Genomic DNA, 15,916 nt, shown 5'->3' on the forward strand with positions numbered 1-15,916 from the left:
TTTGCAAAAAATTCTTACTAGCAAAAAATTATTATTAGCAAAAAATATTATTTGGAAAAATTATTATTAGCAAAAATTATTATTAGCAAAAAATATTATTTGCAAAAAATTATTATTAGCAAAAAATTAATATTAGCAAAAATTATTATTAGCAAAAATTATTATTAGCAAAAATTATCATTAGCAAAAATTATTATTAGCAAAAATTATTATTAGCAAAAATTATTATTAGCAAAAAATGTTATTTGCAAAAAATTATTAGCAAAAATTATTATTAGCAAAAAATATTATTTGCAAAAATTATTATTAGCAAAAATTATTATTAGCAAAATGATTATTAGCAAAAATTATTATTAGCAAAAAATAATTATTAGAAAAAATTATTATTAGCAAAAATTATTATTAGCTAAAATTATTACTAGCAAAACATATTATTTGCAAAAAATATTATTTGCAAAAAAAAATTATGAGCTAAGAATTATTCTTTGCTAAAATTATTACTTACTAGAAGTTATTATTAGCGAAAAAAATATTATTAGCTAAAAATTAATATTTGCAAAATTATTATTTAAAAACATTACTATTTGCAAAAGATATTATTAGCAAATAATTCTTATTTGAAAAAAATTATTGTTTGCAAAAAAAAATTATTCATAAAAAATTATTATTTGAAAAGACTTACCATTTGCAAAAAATTATTATTTGCCAAAAATATTAAAAGCTAAAAATTATTTGCAAAAAGTATAATTCGTAAAATTTATTATTTGCAAAAAATATTATTAGCGAAAAAATTATTATCTAAAAATATATTTGAAAAAATTAGTATTTTCAAATAATATTAGCAAAAAATTATTATTAGAAAAATATTATTAAGAAATTATTATTTAAAAAAAATTATGAATTTCAAAAAATATTATTAGCAAAAAATATTACTTGAAAAATAATCATTTGCAAAAAGTATTTTTAGCAAAAACTTATTATTTGCAAAAATTATTGTGTGCAAAAAATATTATTAGCAAAAAATTATTATTTCCAAATATTATTTGCAAAAAAGCATTATTTGCAAAATATATTAAAAGCTAAAAATTATTATTTGCAAAAAGTATAATTCGTAAAATTTATTATTTGCAAAAAATATTATTAGCGAAAAAATTATTATCTAAAAATATATTTGAAAAAATTAGTATTTTCAAAGAATATTAGCAAAAAATTATTATTAGAAAAATATTATTAAGAAATTATTATTTAAAAAAAATTATGAATTTCAAAAAATATTATTAGCAAAAAATATTACTTGAAAAATAATCATTTGCAAAAAGTATTTTTAGCAAAAACTTATTATTTGCAAAAATTATTGTGTGCAAAAAATATTATTAGCAAAAAATTATTATTTCCAAATATTATTTGCAAAAAAGCATTATTTGCAAAATATATTAAAAGCTAAAAATTATTATTTGCAAAAACATTATTTGCAAAAATATAATAAGCTAAAAAATTATTTGCAAAAACTTATTAGCAAATAATTATTATTTGCAAACACTTATTATTAGTAAATAATTATTTGCAAAAACTTATTAGAAAAAACTTATTATTTGCAAAACCTTTTTATTAGTAAATAATTATTATTTGCAAAAACCTATGAGCAAAAACCTATTTTTAGAAAAAATATTATTTGTAAAAACTTATTATTAGCAAAAAAATAGTATTAAAAAATTATTATTTACAAAAAAACTCATTTTTAGCAAAAATTATTATTTGCAAAAAAATTATTATTAGCAAAAACTTTTATTATCAAAAATTATCAGTAGCAAAAAATATTATTTGCAAAAATTATTAATCGCCAAAATTACTATTTGCACACGTTGTTATTTGCAAAAATTATTATTTGCCAAAAATATTATTAACAAAAACATTATTAGCAAAAAATTCATCTTTGAAATAATAATTATTTGCAATTATTATGATTTGTCAAAAAAAATTATTAGCTAAAAATTACAATTTGCAAAAACCTATTATTCGAAAAAAAATATTATTTGCAAAAATAAAAATATTTTTTCAAAAATTTATCATTAGGAAAAAATTATTTTTTGTAAAAATTATTATGTGCAAAAAATATTATTGGCTTCAAATTTATATTGGCTAAAACTTATTAGTAACTAAAAATAATTATTTGCAAAAATTATAATTTGCAAAACATGTTATTAGCTTAAAATTATTATTGGCAAAGACTTACCTAGCAAAACTTTATTTTTTGCAAAAATTATTTTTTGCAAAAAATTTTTTATTTGCAAACACTTATCATTATCAAAAAATTATTATTTGCAAAAAAATATTATTGGCAAAAATTGATTATTTGCAAAAACTTCTTTTTGCAAAATTTATTATTAGCAAAAAACTTTCATTTGCAAAAAAATATTATTAGCTAAACATCTTTATTTAGTAAAACATATTAGTAGCAAAAAATTATTATTTGCAAATATCATTATTAGCTTAAAATTATTTGCAAAATATATTATTTCAAAAAACTTATTATTAAACAAAAATTTATTTTTAGCAAAAATATTTTATTTGCAAAAAATTATTATTTACAAAAAATTATTGTTTGTAAAACTTTATTATTTTCAAAAATTTATATATGCAAAAAAATTTTTTTTATAAAATATTATTATTAGCTTAAAATTATTATTAGCAAAACTATTGTTAGCAAATTTTATTATTTAGAAATATTATATTTTTGAAAAATTATTTTTTGCAAAAATTATTTTTAGCTAAAAATTATTATTTGAAAAAATTATTATTTGCGAAAACTTATTATTAGCAAAAAATTTTATTTGCAAAAACATTTTATTTGCAATAAATATTATTTATTTAAAATTATTATTAGCAAATAATTTTTTAGCGAAAATTTATTTGCAAAAATTATTATTTGCAAAAATTATTATTTTCAAAACTTATTATTAGCAAAAAAATTATCATTTGCCAAAAATATTATTAGCAAAAACTAATATTTGAAAAACACTATCATTAGCAAAAAAATATTATTAGCTAAAAATTAATATAAGCAAAACCTTATTATTAGCAAAAAAATTATTCTTTACAAAAATTATTTTTTGCAAAACCTTTTTATTAGCTAAAATTTAATATTTGCAAAACCTTATTATTAGCACAAAATATTTTTTTCAAAAAATAATTTTCAAAAGTTATTAATAGCAAAAATATTTGCCAAAAATTATTAATAGCAAAAAATTATTATTATAAAAAAACATTATTATCTAAAAATTCTTATTTGCAAAACCTTATTATTAGCAAGAAATTCTTATTCGCAAAAAAAAGTATTATTTTCAGAAATTATTATTTGCAAAATTGTTAGTTAAAAATTTATATAAGCAAAAACTTATTAGCAAAAAGTTTTTATTTGCAAAACAAATATTTGCAAAAAATTATTATTAGTAAAACATTATTATTAGCAAAAATTATTATTAGCAAAAATTATTATTAGCAAAAATTATTATTAGCAAAAATTATTATTAGCAAAAATTATTATCAAAAAAATATTTTTAGCAAAAAATTTGCATCTGATAATCTCTTTACATTCCATTTAATTCAGTGTTACTTAGCCAGAATAGCCTAGTAGCATCCACATCTAAGCATATACAGTATCTGGTCTTACCAAATGGTCACCCAATTTAGCACTGGCCAAGCTCGACGTTGCTCAACTTCTGTGATCTAGAGGAATCAGTGTACCAACATGTATCAACTATGCTGTATACTACGCATGTCATAGTTTACTTAAATGAAATCTCTTGCAGAAAATCTTATGTGAACATAACTGAAAATGAAACCAGTTTTCTCTTTACACAAGGTTTCTTTAACCTCTTTCTGTTCTTAAACAAAATATCTAGAGAAAATGTAAGAAACAGAGAAAATGCATCCAACAAAACGGATTGACAAATACTATTGAGTCATAATCCGATTTTTACAAGAGTTTGGATGCCTATTAGACACCATTTTTCAGTTTCTTTGGTTCCTTAGTTCAGTTATTTTTCATGAGTACACTTTCCCCTACGAGTAAATCCTAACCAAATATTCCAAATAACATTGTATACAAAATATTCAAGATTCCCTTGACATGCCTATACACTAGCACATACAAGGAATGGTGCGCCATTCTCCTAGTGATGTTGTTGCATTAAGTAATGTTGCATCAAGTGACAACACTTAGCTGGACACTCCACTAGACTAGATGAATTCTTATCTTGGAATCTAGCAAAACCAATAGAAGACCACAATAAATATAAGCTACTAAAAGGGAGACCCGACGTTGCCCGTGATTGAATGATGATCAATAAATGTTCCACACTTCCAATGTTTTTATGTTCATCGAAATTGGTGTAATTGCCCATTTTTCAATCAAACCAATTGATTGCCTGCTCTAATCAGAGACCTATTCCTGTACACTGGGAAGAAGCTTCACATGCCTCCTCACAGTGATTTAGTCCACAATACATTGTAGTCTACATTGCACTGTAGAGAATCTACGCTTGATTTCAGAAAATTATTGTTCATATAAAAGTCAAATAGCATGGTACAGTTCTGATCTAAACTGAAACATTTTGAACGCGCCTCTGTCTTATCAAAGAACCTATTGTTGATTTTATATACCGGGTCTTTCTGCTAGTGTAGTGATAAAACTTCTCAAATGCACTTGAGATATTAGGCTACGTAAGGGTGTTAACTTTGGTCAAAATATGACTGTTCCTTTTTTAATCAGATTTTTTTGATTATCGATATTTATTGGAAGCATTCCAATACAAAACCTTCCAGAACACTTACAAACATATAAAACACATTTGTGTGAAATTTAAAAAAAATCGGTCCAGTCATTTTGGAGTCCATAGAGAATGCACACACACACACACACACACACACACACACACACACACACACACACACACACACACACACACACACACAAAGATCCTTTTATATATAAGTAGAGATAGCTAATATGAAATAATTTGCAAGAATTACCAAAAAGAAATAAGCAGTGATAGAAATATGGGGAGATTAGTTGTTACTTAGTCTCTAGGCAACAACCCTGGTTATTGTCAGTGAGCAGTCACTGCTAATGACTTGTATGAAAACTCCTGGTGAGAGAGAATAATAATAATAATAATGATGATGATGGTAATAATAATAATAATAATAATAATAATAATAATAATAATAATAATAATAATCCAAAAGAAGTAAAGAACAGAAACAATATATATATATATATATATATATATATATATATATATATACTAGCAATCGGTGCCCGGCGTTGCCCAGGTGTTTTGAAGTGTATGCTGAGGAAAAAAAAAAACGGTCAATTTTTTTTAAACTTTGACCCCTTTTATGACCTATTAACATTTATTGTTTAGGGATCAAGTAAAGTTAATAAGTTAAATCCATGTCCAAGGAATCTATATATAAAATATCACGTGTTCAGACCTTAAATTTTAGGAGGAGTTTGGTAGAGTTCTCAAAGGTCTAATTGTTGAACATTGACCACTTAATCGCCAAATTTCTGTCGAAAACCTATCACATCGATGTTCCCAAATCTCAGTACCCTGTATATCAAATTTCGAATCTGTAGGCTTAAAATTGACAGAGTTTTAGCGTAGGGAAATGAACACAAACGCACAGACACACACAGACACTATCACTTATACATATATATATATATAAACATAAACATCATATATATATAAGGATAATAGTACGCCATATATATATAACAAAAGACCATTATTTACTGAAGTGAAAGGAAAACCCGGGGGAACTTTACCCAAAAATAAATCTATATTTTTTTGTGTGTATTGATAGTCTGGTACTTATACAGTTTAGTGACGACATTAAAAAATGGAAATATTGAAAAAAAAATTTTATTGTACGTAACTGTTATAGACTGAAGTTCTCCGAAAAAAAATTTCACTTCATTTGATCAAGTATTTTTTTTTTTTTTACATCGAAAAAAATGATTTATCACGGCAACGTCAACGTGGCCATTTTGGAAATGTTATTGCAGGCCCAGGAATTCCCCAAGGGCAGGTAACTGCCGTATATAGCAGAATACCTCCATTTTAGGCCAATCTAGCCCTTTATTCCCGACCAGAATGAGATTTTTAATTTTTTTTGCGAAGACAGATGCCATTTTTGGGTTTTTTTTTTTTTTTTTTTTTTAAATTTGTAACAGAAGTAAATAAACGAAGTTTCGAAGTTATCCATGCGTGTCCAACTGAGCATCTTTTGAAAATATTCTCGTATAAAAATTCTTCAATTCTTTGCATTCTTCAATTGCTTTGCATATTCAATAGTATTCTTATTTAAAAAAAAAAAAAAAACGCAAAAAAATTGCAGATTTAAAAAAAAAAGAAAAAAAACGTAAAAAAATTGTAGATATGTTGTGCGCACTGCGCATCTCAATATGGCGAGAAAAAAAAAAGGCTAGATTGCGAAATTTGGCCTAAATTTTTTTTTCAATATTTCCATTTTTTAATGTCGTCACTAAACTGTATAAGTATGGATAGTCTTATCAACACCCCTTTTTTCTATTTATTTAAAAAGAAAATACAACTTTATACAAATTCCCTATTAGTTTTTTTTTTTCGGTTCTAACGATGATCATCTTTATTTAACTATTACGTGTAATTATATTCATACAGATATTCTATATGATTTATATTTGCGTAATATTTGCGTAGAAATGAAGAAAATCAAATTTACTGTGTATTTATCGTGTTGCCATAACAACGTGACGTAGCCAAGGACGGTAGTGGACGTGAGTGTGTGTGCGTGTGTGCGCGTGTTTTAATGCTGTATTGTTTCGTATCTTATCAACTTCTTCGAATCTATGTGTACAGTAATACAAACCCGTTTTTCGAGCTGAATAAATGTGTTACATTGAATAAAAACACGAAAAATATATCCAGTTTGGTAGAAAAGTAACTTATCTTGCCTTTGATAACATTTATTTGTTATATATTTGTTTTTTGACAACTTTTTCGAATCTATGTGTACAGTAATACAAACCCGAAATGAAAAGACCACGAGCGAACGCGCGTGTTACATAAAAATAAATATTTTTAAATTTTATCTTTATAGCTTTAAAAAAAAGTTTAAAAATTTTATCAGACGGCATAATTTATTTTTAAATATTGAAAAATTTCAGGAAAATTAATTTTTGCTAGATTTTCAAAACATTGTTTTCGTGTTGTTTACGTGTCTGCGGCTAGCAGAATGGCGGCCGTGGATGTCGTAGGTTGGATTGTAAGATTGTGTAAGATTCGTATTTTTTTAATTTGTAAATAAACAAGTTAGAAAAAAATTAAACCCTTCCAAGATGGACAATAAATAAAGCCATAATATTTTATGGTAAAATTAAGAGCCTACGAACCATAGTTTTTTAGGAGATGTGATTATTGGATTAACCAATCAGAAATCGTCTGTGGCACACACATCTCTGTTTTTATAGATATATAGAAGAAGATAGATATAGATATAGATATAGATAGATAGATAGATATAGATATAGATAGATAGATAGACTGATAGATATAGATAGATAGATAGAAGATATATATATATATATATATATATATATATATATATATATATCATGGATTGACTAGAAAAAAATATGATAGTATCCCCCCCCCACAAGCATGGATAATTGAATGCTTGAGGATGTACAAAAGAATTCAATAAAATTATCAATTTTATAGAAAAACCAATGGAAATATGAAAACTGGAACTGACAGCTAGAGGACAAAAATTGACTGAAATAAGAATACAGAGAGATATTTTCCAGAGAAACTCGCTATCACCACTACTTTTATTATAGCCATGATGACACTCAATGATATATTCAAGAGAAATTCACAGATACAAAAAAAAGAATGAATAAACCAACTCATGTATATGGACAACGTGAAATTATTGGCAAAAGTCAGATAAGAACTAGAAAAACTAATAAATATAACCAGAATCTTCAGCTAGAATATTCGAATTAAGAATGGAAGAATATGCACGGTGAAAACTCAAGGTGAAAACTTGAGATAAGAAGGAGCATGGAACTACTTAACCAAAAGGAGATGACGACACTTGCTGAAAATGATACCTATACATATCTGGGGATTTTGTTAGCAGAAATCATCAAATCACCAGAAATGAAAGAGAAGATTGAAAAAGAACATATATAAAAGACTTAGAAATCAAATAGCCTGCATACCTCCCTCACATGAGAATAACAAGAAAATTATTAGAAACCAAATTCTATTGTAGAAACTTGATGAAAGGAATAAACCATGGATAATGGTGCATATTTTAAACTCTTCATAGATCGAACAAAAAGAATTCAGGCACCTGGACAAAAATACCAAGAAACTGTTACATGATAAGGGTTGTCCCCTTTTCATGTAAGTAAAAAAATAGGGAATTAATTAAATGTAAATATGAAATAGGATAGTCAAGGATTCGAACTTGCGAAGCTAGATTTGGAATTGAAAATTCCAATCATAAGTTAAAATAAACACAGAATGTTATTATAAATGGAATGTCCAGTAAATTGTTGATTCTGTTAAAATATTTAATAAATACAAATTTGGCAGGAAGCTATTCACATTCTTAGAAAGAATGCATAATAAAATAGGGGTTACAGAATTAGACAAGTAGATTAAATTCCTTTGTAAAACAACAAAGAGAATGGGAAATTTCCTGGTCGTCAGAAATGGTTTCAAAAATGTGCAAATCGCGCATGTTGATAACACGTGAGTTATGGTCACGTTGACCAGACATACATGTGATTTCTCAATATAGGAAAGAGTTCGAAGTTAGTTAGGGGGAATCAGATCAGTCAGATCAGAGAAGGAGACGAGATCAGACCGATTCTCTGTTAGAGTCAAGGCACCCTCTGGAAGTGAGAGGTTTTTAGAGATAACCATGTAACAACTTTGAATCCCTGAAATACAAAATCATTTCCGACCGGTCGAAGAATAAATGATCATCATGTTTTTAATAACTGCCGTCTTTCTGTGTTCATCATTACAACGAGAAAGGTAACGTGTTTATATTATATGCACAACTGTCAACGTAAATGTCAAATGCACTATCTCTCGGTCTATCTATCAAGATATTCAAAAATCTCTTCTAGTTGAATTACATGCTTGGTGCTCTTGTAGTAACATGTACACTGTCTATTATATATATACAGAACTGTCTCTCTCTTTATATATACCCTGTTTATGTCTCCAATATGCTATCTCCACAAACATGAACATCCTAAGACAATATGAACACTCACAATAAATATATATAATATCTAGCATCTCAAAACATGATCACACACATGAACACACTAAGACTCTTACAACATCAACAACAACAAATATATAAGTCGTCATCTAAATAAGAACAACGAAACATATAATCTCATATTTGGTACTTTTCAAAAATAACAGCAACAAAACTAATAATCATGAACAGTATACTACACTGATAGGATGATACCAATTGATTATAAAAATAAAAAAGTGATGGAGGAAAGATTGGTAAACAAAGAAGATAACTGGACAAGCGAAATAAGCTAAAGTACAAAAAGATTGATTATCATTGCAAAAAACATCGCCGTAATAATATAAAAGGGAGTGAAAATGGAGACAAGAAAACAAAATATCACATATTTCCCCTGATATACAGTCGAAATGTAAGCGATAGAAATGGCGGTACTAAAAAAGAATTGCGGTATTATAATCAGACCGTGTATAACCGTGGTCTTACGAAAGCCACCGTTACAACTAGCATACATAAAGATGTCAGAAGTGTCCCCCCCTCCTCCGGATTGTCGATATTAGATCATATTTTAATTTGGCAAAGACGTAACTCGAAAAAATTTATTTGACTTAATTATTTTACGTTTGAACGAAGGCCATTATGATTTCAGTAAACTGACAAGACGTTCTTGGCATAACAAATCACGAAAATGGCTTCGGTGTATAATTGTTTTAGAGATCGTCAGCGAATGTAGTGGGATTGATCTGAAATTATCAAGTGCTTTTTTTAACGAAACAACACTGGATGATAAATGTGTAAAGAAGAAGCACATATGATGTTAAATAGTTGTCATTTTATTATCAGTTTTGTTGTACGTTTACAGCTACGTCCGTGCATCTTCTATAAATAGAGACGTTCGGCGCATTACATCGTCGGTGTTTTGAACGTCAAACTAGTCACATCGTCGTATTAAACATATTCAACCGACCATTACGATAGACCACCCAACGGTCCAGCATCATCATCAAAAGGCCAACCGAAAGGCACTACTAACATCTCGATACCAAACTGAGAATAAAAGTATATAAATTTAATATCTTTGTTTCTTGCGACCACATGATTATTTATAATAAAGGTAAAAAGGGAAGAGAAACAGCAACATATTCTATTGAAAAACTCTGGTATATAAAGACAGCAAGTTACTCGAGGATGGTCTCTTGTTTAATAGTTAATCAAACTCATTCCTTGCAAAATTCAGATTATAGTTTGATAGTATTTAATAGTATTTGTCAATCTGTTACCAGATTTCACCATCTCATATATATATATATATATATATATATATATATATATATATATATATATATATATATATATATATATATACCAAGAACTTCCATCGCAGGATTTAGCATGCATTTTAGATTTAAAGTTCAATATATTTTTTTCTGCCTTGTTATCAAATTTCCTTTATTCTATGTAGCTAAAATGATTTAAAACTTAAAAACTTTTAATTTTCTATGTTTGTTGTCAAATAAGGTGCAAACCATTAATAACATTTGCTAATATTTTTCCTCTGAGGAAATGAATAAACATCGAAAGCTCATGAGTAAAGAAAATATATTTATTAAACTGCATTCTTTGTTTGCAAATAAAAATTCTATGTTTGAAAATTAACCTTTTCAAATCATAAACTTTAAATACCTAATATATAATTCATTTGCTCTATCTTGTATACTGAGCAATTTTATTTAGCTGGGATTGTCTGATATAAATTATTGCATCTAATAATATTTTGTAAGACTGATAATCACTGGATTTGCATACCAGTAGATATATTGAATTTCTTTATCCTGAAGTATATATATATATATATATATATATATATATATATATATATATATATATATATATATATATATATATATATATATATTTGTTTACTGTTTTGGGGGAAAGAATTCCAACAAAGTGCTCGATTACAAAGAAAAACTTTTTCGATATAAGAGCTTAATATTTATTTATTTATTTAATAGTCAGAAAAACATTGGTACCGTCGGTTTCAAGCCCAACATAAAGGGGACCAGTTAATGGTAAAACCTAAATGATGTTAGGCTCTCGTCAGCCATGTTGTTTCTGTCTGAGGGAAAAATTTCAGGCTCGCATTTATTTTTTATAATGATGTTCATTTTTATTTAACTATAGTTTATTCCTATCTCTGTATATTTTATTTTATTCTAATATGAATTTTCTATTTTTTAATTTTTTATTTAATGCATTTTAGTAAATATGTACTGTTCTATTTTTGCATGGTTTCCGGTCTGCCTTCTGTTAATTTTAGCTGGTGCAAGGGAGATAATTACTTTATCTTATTTGTTTCAGTTAAGGGGAGATAATCCATGTTTCAGTTGGTCCAAAGGAGGTAATTAATCTATCTTATTTATTTACCTTTTTTATTTCATTTTATTTAATAGTTAAGGGAGGTATGCAGGCTATTTGATTTCTAAGTCTTTTATATATGTGTATTGTATTCTTTAAGGTAGCCATCATTTTCATACTTAATTTATACTTAATATTTATACTTACAATTGTCTAAATGTCCACTTTCACTTTACTAATTTATGCGCTTAGTTGACTGCCTCTAGAATACTCTTGAAGAAATTCCTTTAGGTGGGGGTCTTTGTTCGTTGTTCGGTCCTCCCAGTTTATTAGGAGCACTCGTCTCCTATGTAAACAGGTTTTGAGGGTCTCACTGCATACGTTCAAACAGGTATTTTGAGGGTCATTAATAGTCTTTATAATGTGGTACTTCTCCACATCACAAAGGGGGCACCGTTTTGAGGCTGGTGGATAAATCTTCGCTCCTTTGTGCATTAAGTATTAATCCCTATCAATTCTTAACAGTGCATTGAATGGATACAATAATAGTTAATTCGTTGCATCTAATTATAACAAAGGTCCATACAAAATTTTAATCAGATCAGTCAAGTAGTTTCAGAGAAAAAGTGGAATGGACAAACAGGCAAATAAACTAAGAGAAATAATATATTATATATATATATATATATATATATATATATATATATATATATATATATATATACATATATATATATATATATATATATATACCTGTTGTCTCTTAAAAACAAATTACTGTCCGGGAGATTTAGTCACATATTACTTAAAATATGCCAAAATAGCCTAAGTTGTTACGATTTTTCTGAAAGTTGATCATATTTGCGATTTTTGGAAGCATAAAACATAGCCATCTTCATTCCGAAATTCAAATAGGAAAATAAAATTCCCATTGCTAAAAAGGAAATAATTCAGAAGTTAAATTAAAACTTACTTCCGTTTTTATATGCAGCTGATATTGATTATAATAATTATTAAAAATAAATTAAATTAAATGTAAATTAAATTAAAAATAAATTAAATAAATCAACTGTATATAGTATTTCTAAATAGAATACTTAAGACAATTATACAACTCCTTTTGATAAAAAATTTAGAGCTAATTATGAAAACAAATTTTCTTTAATGTAATATGCAAATGAGATAACCTCTTGAATGTTGATTCCTTTTGAATAAATAATATATTTATATGCATATCATGCAAAGCTAGAAGTGAAACAGAGTACTTTTTTGTATATATTAACCAAATTGTGAACAGACAGACAGGAATACAATTTTATTATAATATATATATATATATATATAGAGAGAGAGAGAGAAAATAAAAAGGAACAAACTGTATTATGTGTTCATCAACGTTTCGTCTTTATTTCGCGACTTCCTCTGGATGAATGAGATTAAGAAACAAAAAATATACCAGTACAAAATATTTGAAAAAAAAAAAAAAAAAAAAAAAAAAAAAAAAAAGGTTTTTTTTTGTTTTTTTTTTCAAATATTTTGTACTGGTATATTTTTTGTTTCTTAATCTCATTCATCCAGAGGAAGTCTCGAAATAAAGACGAAACGTTGATGAACATATAATACGGTTTGTTCCTTTTTATTTTCTCTATTTTGTCGGAATACTATTTCCATTATTTTCATCATATATATATATATATATATATATATATATATATATATATAATGAAAATTACAATTGAATTTACCAAAATGATCAAAGATGGTAAAATTAAAGTAAATTATAAATATTAAAGAATTAATATTTATAAAATTATCTCAGCCAGATATAAAAGCTCGATAAAAATATATATATATATATATATATATATATATATATATATATATATATATATATATATATATATGGCGTAATCCTTAACCACACCTCTCCTGAATTGGCATTGCTTGGATCTAGTGGCAAGGAGAAGTCCAGAACGACTGGAAACAATGCTGAGATAAGCGGAGAGCACATACAGCACCTAGAATTCCCAAATGGTCACCCATTTTAGTACTGACCAGGCTCAACGATGCTTAACTTCGGTGATCTGACAGGAGCCAGTGTATCAAGGTCTATGTCTCTGTCTATTGTTCTCTCTTTCTCCCTCTCTTTATGTGTGTGTGTGTATGTGTGTGTGTGTGTGTGTGAGAGAGAGAGAGAGAGAGATAGAGAGAGAGAGAGAGAGAGAGAGAGAGAGAGAGAGAGAGAGACCACACAGAAACAATATGTGTGTCTGTGCGTGCGTGTCTTTTCCCTTAACCAATTTTCATTTTTAAAAAGTCATCCTCGACTAAACAACTATGACCTTTCACAAGTAGATTCCCACAGAATCGCGTGACAACACAATCATAAATGTCTCCAAATGACTATTATCCTCTCCACCGGTCCTCCTAGTACTCTTTCGTCCCAGATGACGACCTACCCCGCCCCTATTGACTGACACTATGAAAATCAAACTTTCTAGCAAGATTAACATTCTCATGAAATATCGTTTACTGTAAGCAAAAACTTTCAATTTAAACATAAGGATAAGAACGCAACGCAGTAACTGATTTAATTTTGAAATCTCATCATCAAAGTCAAATTTTGGTTTTCTTCATCATCGAACAATTACTACTTGGTCCATTCCCAGCATTTTATATGACTTTGACCGTTACCTTTCTATTTAACCTTCACCTTGAAAAGTTCGGTTAATGTCATGTTCGTGGGTTAGTATCAGAGTGAAGACGACACAGAAGTTAATATAATAGCAGCTTTATTGGTCGGCCATGTTACAAGACATAATCCTCCTCCTTTTTAGGAGAGTTCTATAGAAAAAGAGAGAGGGCAAGTAAGGGTAGTGATGGGGGTTTAGCTATACGCAACATCTCCCCCCCACCCCGGGCAGGGAGGGTGTTTGTTCATTTTGTTTTCTTCTAAGGGATATGGTTTTGAACGGCAACATGGGGGAGGGTGAATTGTTCATTCATTGTAGTGTGCAGGTTTTCAAATAATGTGTCCTGAGTGTGTGGTCAGCTGTTGGCTGTCATTCCTTTCACAAATGCTTTCTTTAGTCGGTTCATTTTCCTGTGTAATCCTTTCTTTTTGTAATATGAGATTGTCAGGCTGTATTTGGGACTGAGGGTGATCATCAGCTGTGCATGTTGCTTGATGGTGTCCTGGGAAGGAATGTTTTGATTCAAGGAATGTTTCGGCGGTATCATTGTTCGTCTCTTGCTTCCACCTCATAGGACTTGGCTATGATTCGTTTTCAGACCGTTGCTTCCCTCCACTCTCTTATGTAAGGACTGCATGGCTGGACTCGAACATTATCACCTACGTTGAAGCCTTTTAGCTCTTTTCCTGTCTTATGGTGCCTAATCCTCCTCTCCTGTTTCTTCCATGCTTCATCAGTTGAATGTGGGTAACAGGGCTTGTGCTTTAATTCGACAGCTGGTACCATTGATCTTGTCCTTCTACCAAAGAGTCTTTGTGCTGGGCTGGGCTGGTGCTTAGTCCTTCAGTTGGTGCACTGCATAGGTTCAACAGTCCCAGGAATGGGTCTTCTCCTGACGCTTTGCATTTCCGGAAAAGGCGTTTGCGATTTTTACTGCTGCTTCGGCAGCACCATTTGCTTGACTGTTGCATGTATGATTAGCCATTTCCTTGCAAATTTTCTGAATGTCTAAGACAAAAATTGAGGACCATTGTCAGATGTCAGTACCTCTGGAATTCCATGGCGTGCGAAATGCGCTTTCATGCATTCAATCATGGCTTCTGATGCGGGCGTATCCAGTTTGTCAATTTCAAAGAAATTGTTATGTCTGTCTACTGTGATCAGATAGTTGTACCCTCGCCATGATAGGAGGTGTGCTGCTACTTGTTGCCAAGGTCTTTCCGGCACTGGTGCTATGATCTGTGCTTCTGCTGGCTGGCGGTCTGCATAGGTTGCACAGGTGCCACAGGTTTCGATGTATTGTCTTTTTTTTTTTTTTTTTTTTTTACATAGGCATCACCACGTATCAAGGCCAAGAGGCCACTGTTACATGGTGGTTGTTATTATTAGATGAAGATACTAAATATTTATATATTATGTAATGCGTGTTATTATTAGATGAAGATACTAAATATATTATATAATATAATATATTAAATATATTATGTAATGCGTGTTATTATTAGACGAAGGTGCCAAATATTTGTATA

General features: G+C 28.2%; 1 protein-coding gene across 1 annotated transcript in view; it reads right to left on the bottom strand.

Annotated features, from left to right (window-relative positions):
- Positions 1–15,916, bottom strand: part of LOC145255708 (glutamate receptor U1-like) — a 99,743-nt gene that overhangs the window by 62,588 nt on the left and 21,239 nt on the right. The gene's annotated exons all lie outside the window — the stretch shown is intronic.

This window comes from Euprymna scolopes, chromosome 31 (genome assembly GCF_053919585.1).
Source record: "Euprymna scolopes isolate OS-2025 chromosome 31, ASM5391958v1, whole genome shotgun sequence".
Taxonomy (NCBI): Eukaryota; Metazoa; Mollusca; class Cephalopoda; order Sepiida; family Sepiolidae; genus Euprymna; species Euprymna scolopes.